Source organism: Chrysemys picta, chromosome 1, assembly GCF_011386835.1.
Source record: "Chrysemys picta bellii isolate R12L10 chromosome 1, ASM1138683v2, whole genome shotgun sequence".
NCBI lineage: Eukaryota > Metazoa > Chordata > Testudines > Emydidae > Chrysemys > Chrysemys picta.
Genome location: NC_088791.1, coordinates 208733896 through 208747373, shown reverse-complemented (window position 1 = coordinate 208747373; position 13478 = coordinate 208733896). Strand labels below are relative to the sequence as shown.

General features: G+C 46.7%; 1 long non-coding RNA gene across 1 annotated transcript in view; it reads right to left on the bottom strand.

Annotated features, from left to right (window-relative positions):
- Positions 1-7342, bottom strand: part of LOC135983939 (uncharacterized) — a 29878-nt gene extending 22536 nt beyond the window's left edge. The window contains exon 1 of the long non-coding RNA XR_010601801.1: positions 7109-7342. This is a non-coding gene — a long non-coding RNA (uncharacterized LOC135983939). The remainder of the gene's footprint in view (positions 1-7108) is intronic.
- Between the last annotated feature and the right edge of the window lie 6136 nt (positions 7343-13478).

The window sequence follows — 13478 nt, the reverse complement described above, 5'->3', positions numbered from 1 at the left end:
GCTGTTACTTTCTGTCAAGATGGATTTTCCCTGACACACTTTTCCTCTCTAACGACATCTCCTTTTCTGCTTTCTTCTGTCTCTTCACATTTCTGGTCTCACCCTTTTCCCCCATTGTTTTTCACCTCCTCTCCTCCTGTCATTGTCTACCATCCCCCAATCTTCTTTGTCACTCTTATGTCATCTATATTCCCCAGTCCTGGCTAGCTCTTTTCGCTCAATCCCCCGTCTCCCCTTGTCATCGCTTTCTCCTTTCTACCTGTCCTGTTGCGCTAACACACTGACATACAGCACTAAAGTGGCTTGACTGAAAGTAGCGTCTCCTGAAGCAAAAAAATCTTCCCTTATGTCCTGTGTGTGCTAGTGCATGAAGATGAAAGTAAGATCTGGGAACAGCCATTTTGTTATTCTCTCTACATATTACATATGTGTGTGTGTATATATATATATACACATATATATATTATATGGCCAGATCCTCAGCTGGTGCAAAACAGCATAGCACCACTGATGTCAGCAGCTGAGGCTCTGGTCCATAATTTGTAAACCTCCACAGGGAGCAATAGATAAAAGATACTTTTAATATGTCACCATCACATACAGTCAAAGAGAAATAATCCTTTCTGTAGTATGTAGACTGGTATGGGGATGAAAAAAAAAAAAAGACATTGTCCTCCTAAATAGAAACAAGTAAGAAAACTTGAGGGTTTAGCATTTACTGAGCCTGCAGCAGTTCCATAGGACTAGTGGAGTTTGACAGTATGTGCTTAGAATAGTAGAAAATAATGGCTGTGGGCAGAGAGATAGACAAATGAAAAGCCCTTTGGGAATAAACTAGATGAAGTTATAGTTGCAGTACTGTGCACTAATATCTCCTGAGAGGTACTGAGTGAGAGAGAGGATGGCCCACTGATTAGAGAGATAGGCAGGGCAGTGGGAGACCTGGGTTTAATTCCTGCTATGCCATAGACATCCAGTGTGATCTTGGGGAAGTCAATGAGGATAAGATTTTCTAAAGGAGTTTAAGTCCTATTTTCAGCTGTAACGTAGGCACTCAGGAGCTTGAATTTCAATGAGACTATAAACCCCTAAACCCCTTGTAGGAGTGTGTGGCCGTCCCATCAATCTCAGAGGGAGGTCACGCCCCTTGCTCTTGGGTTCCTCTCTGGGCAGAGATTGGTGGGGGATTAACAGTCTTTAAGGCTTTGGTCCTCTAAACAATCTCTAAAACCCTGTCAATCTCATAGGGAGGCCACACCTCCTCGCTACACACCTACATGGGACTTACTGCTAAGGCATTTAGGCACTTTGGAAAAGATTGCCCTTGGTCTCTCCGTGCAACAGTTCCCCATCTGTTAAATAGGGTATTAGCACTTTACTACTTCACAGGGATGTTGTGAGGATAAATACATTAAAGACTGAGGGCCTCAGATACTATGGTGATAAAGGCCATATAGGTACCATAGATAGTGTTCTCAACTTCCATTGATTTTATTGGAAACAGAGATGCTCAACACCTGGTGGGGTGAGGCCCTAAAGGGATTGCATTCACATGTGTACCATATTTATAGTCAGTATATGCATTAGGTATATATTCATGGGGGGAGGGATTTTTCAAAGGTGTCTAAAGGGTGTAAGTGCACAAATCCAATGAAATTATATAGCTATATCTATACATAACTGTCTATTAAGCTATCTATTCTCAGCTGGACTGTTTGTTGTAGGCGTTGGAGTAGAAGTGGGTCTAGAGGAAGGATTTGAAAAGGGACAACCTGGTAAAATTACGGATTAGTTCAGAGACGGTGTTTCATACCTATGGGACATTGTGCAAGAAAATGATGGTGGGAGGAGAAGGCAAGGCTAGCATTACTGGCAGTGAGGACAGGCCAATGAGATAAGAGACCAGAGCAGATAAGTAGTGAAAGACAGTTGTGAATTGCCTTGAAGGTGAATAGAAGCTTGAATACAGTAGGAAAGTGTGAATCCCTCCATAGGCACCCACGGGGTGTGTGCATGTGTGACATGGTCAGCGCAATAGGTGAAGAAAATGATTTTAGTGGCTAAATATATTGATAAGCGAGAAGCAACGTGAATGTCAGAGAGGAGGTTACAATAATTGTGATGAGTGATAAGAGTTTTAGCTGTCTGGGCAGACAGGAAAGGTTGAACCTAAGCAATGTTACGGAGAAAGAAGCAGTAAAATGTGGACACTGCCTGGATGTGTGGGGAAAAGAAGAGGGAGGAGTCAAAAATGATTCCTGGGTTGTGAGCCTAAGTGACAGTGAGGATGACTATTATCAACACTGCAGTGACAGAGACGGGACTGAGAAGTAGGGTTACCATACGTCCGGTTTTTCCCGGACATGTCCGGCTTTTCGGCAATCAAACCCTCGTCCGAGGGGAATTGCCAAAAAGCCGAACATGTCCGGGAAAATGCCGGCCGGGCACTTCCCCTCCCGCGGCTGCTCTGGTCCTCCCCTGACTCTTCGGCTCTGTTTAAGAGCCGAGCTCCCCGAGTGCTATGGGCTTCAGGCAGCCCCCTTGCCTCCGGACCCCAGCCGCCGGCCGGGCACTTCCCCTCCCGGGCTCCGGCGGCGCAGGGTCCGGAGGCATGGGGGCTGCCTGAAGAGCTTACAATCTGTTTAAGAGCCGAGCGCTACGGGCTTTGGGCAGCCCCCATGCCTCCGGACCCTGCGCCGCCGGAGCCCGGGAGGGGAAGTGCCCGACTGGGGGCGCAGGGTCCGGAGGCATAGGGGCTGCCCGAAGCCCAAGTGCTACCGGCTTCATGGTTTGCCGGGCAGCCTCCAGTCCGTGCGCCCCCGGCTGGGCGCTTCCCCTCCCGGGCTCCAGCTGCGTTGGGGAAGCGCCGGCCGGGGGCGCAGGGTTTGGGGGCTGCCCGGCAAACCGTGAAGCCAGTAGTGCTTGGGCAGCCCTTTTCGCGTGGCTGGGAGTGGGAGGGAGGGGGCGGAGTTAGGGCGGAGTTGGCGCGGGGAATGGGCGGAGTTGGGGCAGGGAAGGGGGTTGGGAATGGGCGGGGCCAGGGCCCCATGGAGGGTCCTCTTTTATTATTTGTTCAATATGGTAACCCTATTGAGAAGGATTTTGGCAAAGACAGGGAATTCAGTTATAGCCACGTTAATGGTGAGATATCCAGCCCAGTGGATGGAGGGCATCAGATCAGGAGTGGAGAAGCAGAGCTGTGAGTTGGCAACATAAAAATGGTAGATGAAGCAGCATGAGCAGTTAAGATCACCCAGAAACAGGGTGTAGCGAGAAACACGGAAATTGTGCCAAGGACAGGGGCACATGTAAATGGGGGTGGGGGAAAGAGAAGGAACCACCAAAAGAAGTGCCATGAAAGCTAAGGGAGATCAGTGTCAAGCAGGAGGTTGTGAACAACGGAGTCAAATGTACCAGAGAGATTGAGGAGATGAGGATGGAATAAAAACTCTGGGATCTGGCTGGGAAGAGGTTTGGGACCCGGTGAGATCAGTACAGTGGATGGGGAGAGTGAAAGCTAGATGGGAGAGGATGGAGATAGAGAAGAGGAATTTCAGGCAGCGGGTGGAGACAGCACAGTTGAGATAAATGTGGTGGAAGCTGCAGAGGCAGAGCACTGTTGAGAGTCTGGATTTTGATGATGGGAGGATACTACAGCATGCTTATATTGTGAACAAGCCAGAGGAGAGCGAGAGAGGGGTTGAGCACAGAAGCAACATTTTTCAAGAATGGCCACTGATTCTTGGTGTGTTAGTCTCTGGGTGCGTAGGGTCTGGTTTTGAGAAGTGCTGGGTATCCTCTGCTCCATTGATTTAATTGGATCTGTGAGTTCAGCTCTTCTGTGTGACCTTGGGTAAGTGACTTTTCTTCCTTGTTTCTCCCCTTTGTCTGCCTTGTCTCTTTAGAACATTGGTTCTCAACCTGAAACCCAATCAGCACACAGCTGTACCCCATGTGACATCCTCAGGGCCATGCAGGTAGTGTGTGTGTGTGTATGTGTATATATATATATATATATATATATATATATATATATATATAAATAAAATATGTGTGTGTGTGGATGCAGCCCACATAACAGAGAGAGAGCTGTATATGCAGGTTGAGAACCACTGCTTTAGATTGTAAGCTCTTCAGGGCAGAGTCTCTTACTATTTGTACCATGCCTAGCACAATGGGGCTCTGATCCAGATCTGAGGCTCTAGGTGCTACGGTAATATAAAGAATACATAATAGTAACAATAATAGTTCTCAGCTACAGAATAGGTCAACAAGAGGGAAAACGCCTTAAAAAAAAAAAAAATCTTCACCCAACATATTTCACGATCACTCAAGATATTAGAATCAGAAAGCGTGCATTCCTGTAAAAAGGGAAATTCTGATTTTGTTGCAGAGATAGGCTGATCAGCTGTCTTAAAAAAAGACACATTGACTTAAAAAAAGAGGCAAGGGGCTCCATAAGTCTGAAGCTTCTGTATTAAAAAATCAGAACAAATTCATGCATTTACAATGGCTCTGTCTCCGCCTTTATCCCCTCATCTCATGCTGCCTTCTTCTCCCATTCTATTCTGTTCTCATCCTTTCCCCCTGTGCATCAATTTCGGCCTCCTTTTCTGTTCCAAAAGTGCAGAAGCAGGCAGCAGCCCATTTCCTACACTACTTTCTGGTCATTATAATGATTAAATAAATAAATAAAAGGGCTAACTTTTTCCCTTTGTTGTTACTAGCCAGTAGGTGGAGCTCATCTCCTGTTTTAAATAACACTGGGTTCCCTTTTTTTCTATAAAACAATCTATCATTTCTACTGCAGTGAAAACAGTAGTTGTGAGATAGTGTAATGCTAAACAAAACAGCTAATCTTGGCTGGATCACAGCATCTAATACTGTGACTCATGTCAGCAAAGCAGGGCCAAACACCCGCTGATCTAGATGGGTAATATTATCTGAAAAATTACAGATGTTGAACAGTTTTGTGCACTGTTCTCTTTCGTTATTGTTTTTTTTTCCCCCTACGAAAATCTATTTTGTGAAGGAGCCCAAGCCAACCCCCTGGCATCTGACGGACTTTCCTACATTTCAAAATATTCCAGATATAATAAGCCCGATTCGGAGCTCACATCAATTTTATACCAGTGTAACTACACTGACTTCAGCAGAGCTACTCCCGATAGAAAGATCAAAATCAGGTCCAGTTTAAGCAAAGCGGCTTCTCCTTTTCATAGGCGCTGATAGTATGTGAGAAATCTTTTGGCCATTCATCACTTCAGTCTGCACTCTCGCTTTATCCCTGGGAGGTATTTTATGAAGCATCCTCACACGCTCTCAGTGAACTCTGCACACTTTCCCCATGAAGGCTGTAAACCGTACAGGCTACTGTCAGGTAGCCCTTGGCAAAATGCAAACTGACCCTTTACCTAGTACAGCTTTCCCAAGGTCTTCAGAATTTTGCCACTATGGGGATGTCTATGCTGCAAGAGGAGGTCTGATTGCAACAGAGACTGGCACGCCCACACTAGTGTTTGTCTAGTTAGCACAGTTAAAAACAGCAGTGAAGAAGTGGCGGGTGGGCTGCGGCACGGGCTGTACAACCACACCAGGGACCCTGGCTATGTATCCAAATTGGTAGCTTGCTTCGGGGGCTGTGCCATCACACCTGCACTGCTATTTTGAGATGCGCTAGCTAGATTAAAGCTAGCATGGGTATGCCAATACATGCTGCAATCAGCACACCTCTGAGTGCGGGGCAGACATCCCCTATGTGGATTCTGCTAGCCAAAAGTTAAAAACCCTTCAGGTTACTCACAAAGCAGTGGCTCTTTTACATGCAGTGCAATGCCTCCACCAAACTGGCTCATCTCCAGGATACTGTTTTCCATTAAAAACAGTTTTGTTTTCAGTGTGAAGTATGGGGAGGGGGACATGGGTGGTAGGAGAATAGTTTTCTGGTGGGGGAGAGGGGTTAAAACATGATCTTTTGAACCTCTTCATGACGCAGAATAATATTCAGCACTTACACAGCACTTCATCGCTGCAAAGCACTGTTCAGAATGCGATTAGGAGGCTTGGTTTGACCGTCATCAGCTAGCGGGAACTGGCATATCACCATTGCCATCCACAGAACTGGGCACATTTACAGCAGCTGATCTGGCTCTTTTGCCTTTTTCCTCCAACAGTCTGATTTTGTCAGGGAGACAAGGCGGGTGAGGTAATATCTTTTACTAGACCAACTCTGTTACTGAGAGAGACAAGCTTTCGAGCTACACAGAGCTCTGCTTCAGGTCTGGGAAAGGTATTCGATGTGTTACAGCTCAATACAAAGACCTGGAACAGATAGTTTAGCATTAGTAGTTAACACATATTGTTAGAGACCATTCAAGGTGAAGTGGCCTGTTAACATCTCTGCAGTCATAGGACAAAAAAAAGGGCGGTTAATGAGTTATAGATTCATGTAATAAACCATAAATCCAGAGTCTCTATTGAGTCCATGATTTTTAGTGTCTAGCAAAATTATGAATTTAAGCTCCCATGCTCATTTTTTCAAGGTGTTGTGTAGGTTTCCTTTGAGATTGGGGACTGAGAGATCAAATATGGAGTGATCTTTTTGTGAAAAGTGTTTGCCCACAGGCTTATGGTGTTTTTGTCTCATCATTTTGCTGTGTGAGTTCATTCGGAAGTGTAACGGGGTCCCCGTCCAGTGCAGGTGAGTTCACCCCATCCCTCAAGCTGTCTTTTACCTTGAGGCAGTGAGACCTAAGGACTAAAGTCAATAGGATTACCGCGGTCTGTAGGGCAGTAAGGCCTCATGGCCGGGGTCAGTAGTTACCCTGATTTGCAGGGCAGTGAGGCCTAGTGGCTGGAGTCAATGGGGTCCCCCTGATTCACAGGGCAGTAAGGCCTAATGGCCAGAGTCAATAGGGTGGTGGGCCACCACCTGGAGGTGGGTGGCAGCTGGGGTAGGAGGATCCAGAGCCCTCCCTTCTCCACTGGGTCCCAGCCCAGGGCCCTGACAGTGGCGAGTGCATTTGCCACTGAGTCAGAAGGGATCCAGCCACAACACATCAACTACATTCGGGACTATGGTTAGTCCGTCCCCTGGGCTACTTCCTACCATTTCTCCTGCGTCCGTAGTCTCAGTGGCTTCAGGGTTCCTCTGCCAGGGCTGTTCCTGTTGGCTCCAAAGTCCCTGTGGTGTCTGCAGGTACCGGGGTGTCTGCCGGGATCTCAGCACCTTTGGCTTCCGCAGTCAGGGTCTGCCATGGCTCCTAGGCTGGAGCCTGCAATGCACATCCTTTCTCTCCAGCAGTCATCCCAGAATGAGCTGAGCTGCTCACTCTTATACAGGTACTGCACTTCGGGCATGCCCAGTAGGGACGTGGGGGTGGGACTTCCTCAGCCCACAAGGAGGAGTTAACCCTTTCCCGTTCTGTGTTGGGTAAATTTACCCTGTCACAGGGAGCTTAGTGGCTGTCTGGTTTTACCTACATAGTTGATAGTTGGGTATTTAGTGCCTGAGATGAGTTACACCACATGTTGTGATAGGCATGTGTAAGGCCTGTGGCTCTTGAAAAGTGTGTTGTGTGGTGTATAGCTCATCATAACAGTGGAGATATGTCGGCAGGTTTTGCAGCTGTGGTTCTGGCAGGGTCTGGTGCCACTTAGAATTGGTGAGTCCTGGTCTGTGGGGAGCTTGGAGAGGTGGGGGTGGGTTTTTTTTTGAAGGCCAGAAGAGGGGATTAAGTAAAGAGTTCTTTCAGGATGTGGTCCCCGTTGAATATGGGTTGTAATTGTTTAATGATACCTTGTATTGATTTCAGTGTGGTGTGGTAGATGACAACTAGGAGTGTATGGTCTGAGGGTTTTTTTGTTTTTTTTTTAAACCATATCGAAGCAGGCTCTCTTGGGGTTTTTGGGTGGTCCATTCCATAATGCAATCTACTTCTCTAGTGGGCTATCCTTGGTTATAATTTATAATAATTAGTGGAGATATCCCATCTCCTAGAACTGGAAGGGACCTTGAAAGGTCATTGAGTCCAGCCCCCTGCCTTCACTAGCAGGACCAAGTACTGATTTTGCCCCAAATCCCCAAGTGGCCCCCTCAAGGATTGAACTCACAACCCTGGGTTTAACAGGCCAATGCTCAAACCACTGAGCTATCAAGGTGGTTTTAAGTGTGTTAAAGTGTGTATCCTGACTTTTCTCCTTGGATCATTTTCTGTGGTATCTCAGTGCTTGCCTATAGATAATAAATGTATTGGTGTGTATGAGGAGGTTACTGGATCTGTGCAGGTAGGTCTGGTGATCTGTTGGTTTCTTGTATATAGTTGTCTGTAGGGGTCTATTGTTGAAGCTGATCTTGGTGTCCAGGAAGTTGATGCGAGTTCAGGAGTGTTCCGCCGCTTGTGCAAGGAAAGCCCCTGGCAGGCCAGGCCGGTTTGTTTACCTGCTGCATCTGCAGGTTCGGCCGATCACGGCTCCCAGTGGCCGTGGTTCACTGCTCCAGGCCAATGGGAGCTGCAGGAAGTGGCGCGGGCCGAGGGACGTACTGGCCGCCGCTTCTAGCAGCTCCTATTGGCTTGGAGCAGCGAACCGCGGCCACTGGGAGCCGCGATTGGCTGAACCTGTGGATGCGGCAGGTAAACAAACTGGCCCGGCCCACCAGGGGCTTTCCCTCCACAAGCGGCGGAACAAGTTTGGGAACCAGTGTAATAGACCTTCCTTTAGCAATCCTATAAAGTCAATGCAGGGAAGGGAACAATTTGGTTTTTCTTTACCCTAGGGCAACTGAATGGGTTTCCACTTAAAAGCACCATTTGGCCAACCCCACACTGTACTCACACAGTGGGACAGAGGCCTCTTGCTATTTCTCTGCCCCTGATAATCACCATCAAGAAGGGAAAAGCTTCTCATGCTGTATTTTACTGTGCCTGTGATCAGCTTTTCAGAAAGCCTTTGACAACGTCCCTCACCAAAGGCTCTTAAGCAAATAAGCAGTCATGGGATAAGAAGGAAGTTGCTTCCTCTCATAGATTAGTAACTGATTAAAAGACAAGAAACAAAGGGTGAGATTAAATAGTCAGTTTTCAGAATGGAGAGAGGTAAATAGCGGCATCCCCCAGGGGTCTGTACTGGGACCAGTGCTGTTCAATGTATTGATAAGTGATCTGGAAAAAGGGGTGAACAGGGAGGTGGCAAAATTTGTAGATGATACAAATTACCCCAGATAGCTAAGTCCAAAGCACACTGCAAAGGGATCTCATGAAACTGGGCAACAAAATGGGGGATGAAAGTCAATGTTGATAAATACAAAGTAATGCACATTGGAAAACATAATCCCAACTATGATGGGGTCTAAATTAGCTGTTACCATTCAAGAAAGAGATCAAGGAGGACTGTGGATAGTTTTCTGAAAACACCCACTCAGCATTTTTGACTGCCACTGCATATTAACAGAATGTTAGGAACCACTAGGAAAGGGGTAGATAATAAGACAGAAAACACCATGATATAAATCCATGTTATGCCCACACGTTGAATACTGCATGTAGTTCTGGTCACCCCATCTCAAATAGGATATGTTAGAATTGGAAAAAGTACAGAGAAGGGCAACAAAAATGATGAGGGGTATGGAATATCTTCCCTATGAGGAGAGATTAAAATGACTGGGACTCTTCAGCTTGGAAAAGAGATGACTAAGTGGAGATAAAAATCATGACTGGTGTGGAGAAAGTGAATAAGGAAGTGTTATTTACCCCTTCACATAACAGAAGAACCAGGGATCAGCAGAAGAACCAGAGATCAGCCGATGAAATTAATAGGCAGCAGGTTTAAAACAAACAAAAGGAAGTAGTTCTTCGCACAACAAACAGTCAACCTGTGGAACTCATTGCCAGGGGATGTTATGAAAGCCAAAACTATAAGTGGGTCCAAAAAAGAATTAGATAGATTAATGGAGGATAGGTCCATCAATGGCTAATAGCCAAGACCATCAGGGATGCAACCTCATGATCTAGGTGCCCTAAACCTCTGACTGCCAGAAGTTGGGACTTGATGACAGGGGATGGATCACTCGATAATAGCCCTGTTCTGTTCAGTCCCTCTGAAGCATCTGGCATTGTCTGGTGTCGGGAGACAGGATGCTGGGCTAGATGGGCCATTGGTCTGACCTAGTATGGCTATTCTTATTTTCTTAATGAATTAGCCATTTACAGCCTTATAAATTGAGTCATAGATGCTTATAAATTCAGAGGTGGAAAACAAAATGAGTCTCTGAGAGAGCTAGTGTAAGGATTGCCGCTCATAAATGGCTGTGTAAGTCAGAATGCCCAAGGTGGCTGCTTTTGGGATGGGGTGAAATGAAGTAAAGGTCCTGTTACACATTAAACAGGCATGCTCTCCCCAATGTTCCAGTGCTGGTGCTCTCTGTTGGGTAGGGAGGTAACAAGTCTGGGGCCCTATCCAGATATTCCCGCTGAGGTCTGGTAAGTGCTGCCAGCAAAGTGAGCCAAATGAAGGTTGGCAGCTGCGTGTGAGCACAGGGGAGGTAAGTGGGTGCCCGCTTCCCATTCTAGCCCATATTCTATACCGTAATTTGACTCTCATGTTGCAGGGTGGTGGCCAGGAAAACACAAAGACTGATTATATTCAGTCATGACCGGTGGTCACTGCTACATCTGTTTGGAGATCAGTTTATGCCAGATTGGGATTCCTTTTCCTTAAAATGGCTTATTTATTTAAATTTGAAAAATGGATGATATGCTAGACCGTAATTTTGCTATTGAATATGTGCTACTGATATATTTAAAAATTGTCCACCAGCTACAGATAGGCACTGCTAGTTTGGAACTATTTGGAGCCTCTCTTCCAGGAACACAAAGAAACATAGAAGATGGGGATGGACATTGAGTCACCTGTGCCTAGCATTGCCCTGCTGTAATAGAAAATCATTCATGTTTGATCCTTACAGACAGTCTTGTTCTGTGTTCCCAAGGAAAGCAAAGTCTAAAGTTTCTGCCAATACGTCACTGGGGAAAATTCCTTTTCAACTCCAGTCTTTGTGATCAGTTTGTTCAAGCCTGTGTATGTTAGCAAGAGTCACTGGGCCAAATTCTCCCCCCAGTAAGCTGTAAATCCAGACAGAATCTGGCTTAGTATCAGGTTGACAGCTTGATTTGTTTGAAGGTTTGTCTACACAGCATTAGCTGTGCAGGGGCTAGCTTGAATTCAGCTAGTGCAAATAATAGTAGCAGCGAAGAGTGCACAGCATGGGCTTCAGTACAGATATTACATGCCTGGCATAGACCCTGGGTATGTACTCGGCTCACTAGCCCACTCTGAAGCTCTGCTGGATTCAAACTAGCTTGGATAGGCTGTTTTGCTGTGTAAACATATCTCGAGAAAAATGCTTTAATGTGTCAGGAGTTGACAGGCAAACTTGTATTTCAGCTGTAGCTATTGGCACCAGAATGTATTTAATAGACCTGATGATGCAAGGAAAGGCTGTCAAGGAGTTATAGGGAGGGAAATGGGGACAAAGCTCCTTAGGCCCCTTATTACACTGGGAGAGAGAAGGAGGGAACTACCAGAAAAGATGCTGAAGGAACAGACAGGGATGTAGAAGGGCAAACTGGAGAGGACAATACAGTGAAAGCTTGGGGAGGAGGAGAAGTTATCAAGGAAGGGAACATAAACTGTGTCAAAAGAGCAGGGAGGATGAGTAGAGGCCTGGAGTTGTGTCTAAGAGGACATTTTTCAGCATAGATATTTCCCTCTGCTCCTGCTTGAACCAACACACCTGAGTTAAAAACGTGAGTCGTATATTACCAGACACCTCTTTCCAGGCAAGACTAAAGAGTTCATCATTTCTTTATTATCTCATGGTCAGTTGTGAGTTTTTTTATTTCACCTGAGAGCTGGGTTATTGGGAAAATCCCCAATGCCAGTTTAGCTATCTGTTTTGTTACTTGATCAGTTCCAAAATTTCAAGAAATGATCTAGGTATTGGTGGGCAGAGCTCTGTTGATTTGGGTGAACATCACACCATCAAAAATCATTTTCTCTTACTGTCATGGGGCTGGTACACCCCATCACCCATGGGGGTGTGTGAAGGGGCTTTATGGCCCTGCAGCTGGGTTTTGATGACTGCCCCTAGCCTTGGGGCATATAGCCTAATGACCAGCGTCCATAAGGCGTCCCTCTCAATTGGCGGCCGCGCAGCCTGATGACTGGAGTCAATATAATGACCCTCGCTGGCAGGGCTGTGTGACTTAGCAGCCAGGGTCAATAAGGTTGGAAAAGTGGACTGCCTCCCCGGGGAGGGGAGGAGAAGAGGGGCGGCCAGAGTAGGGGGACCCAGGCCCTCCCTGCTCTACCAGGTCCCGACCCAGGGCTCTGTTGGTGATGGGGTTGCCTGCCACCAGCATGGCCGGGATCCTGCTGAAATATGCTGAGCTAGTCTCCCTTTCGACAGTCGATTCCCCGCAAAGTTTCCCTGGGACACTTCCTACCTATTCATCCATGGCTTGCTGTCTTGGCATTCCCATGGTCTTTCCTCCCTCTGTGGTGTCCGTAGCCTGGGGGTCATAGGTCATCATTGGCTGGCTGGCTTCTGGGTCCTGAAGTGCTGATGGTCCTTCCGCAGAAACCTGCTGCTCACCTCCTTCCTCTCCAGCGGTCAGTCCAGACTGCGCTGAGATGCTCACTTTTATATCCTGGTTCCAGCTGGAGCATGCCCAGCAGAGCCAGGGGAGGCATGGCCTTCTTGGTCCAAAGAGAAGGATTAAACCCTGTTGCACCACCTGTGCCACTTACAAAAGTGCTCCTTGCTTTCCCTAATAGATAGGGAGAGGTTGCTCAACCAGCAGTGGGAGCCAGGAAGTGAGGACAGCAAAGACAGCTTCCTTCCTTCCTTCCTCCCTCCTGATGCACTTGTTCTGCAAAGTCTGAATCATGGTGAGGGAAAGAAAGAAAAAGAGAGAGAGCAACAGCTACCCACCCATCTCTTCCAGTCTGCAGGTGGGGGAAAGAAAGGTACTTTGAGGGGGGAGGAAAGACAACTTCTGGAGTTGGGAAGGAGGGAATGGGGGGTGACATGCAGAGCATCTGGCATGAGGGATGGGGCTGAAATAGATCTGAAATAGAGGGGGATGGGAGGGTGGCACAGGAGTTTGTGGGGTAGGGAATGGCACCGCTGGTGTGTGCATAAGGTATGAAGTATGCAACCCTTTATCTGTTAACTTTCCATAACTAATATAAGAATAATTTTAAAAATGAACACTAAAACCTTGCTATATATACACATAAACCAGGTACAGAAAGTTCTAGATCTCCCAGGGAGCAGTCCAAAGTGCTGCTTTAGAGAAAACAGATTGAATAGTAAAAAAATAATCAACTGATTTGCAAATATATTTGTGACTAGAAGCACTGAGTTCAGCTGGTTATGATTCCTGGGATCATATAATTCATTACACCATTCAAACCAC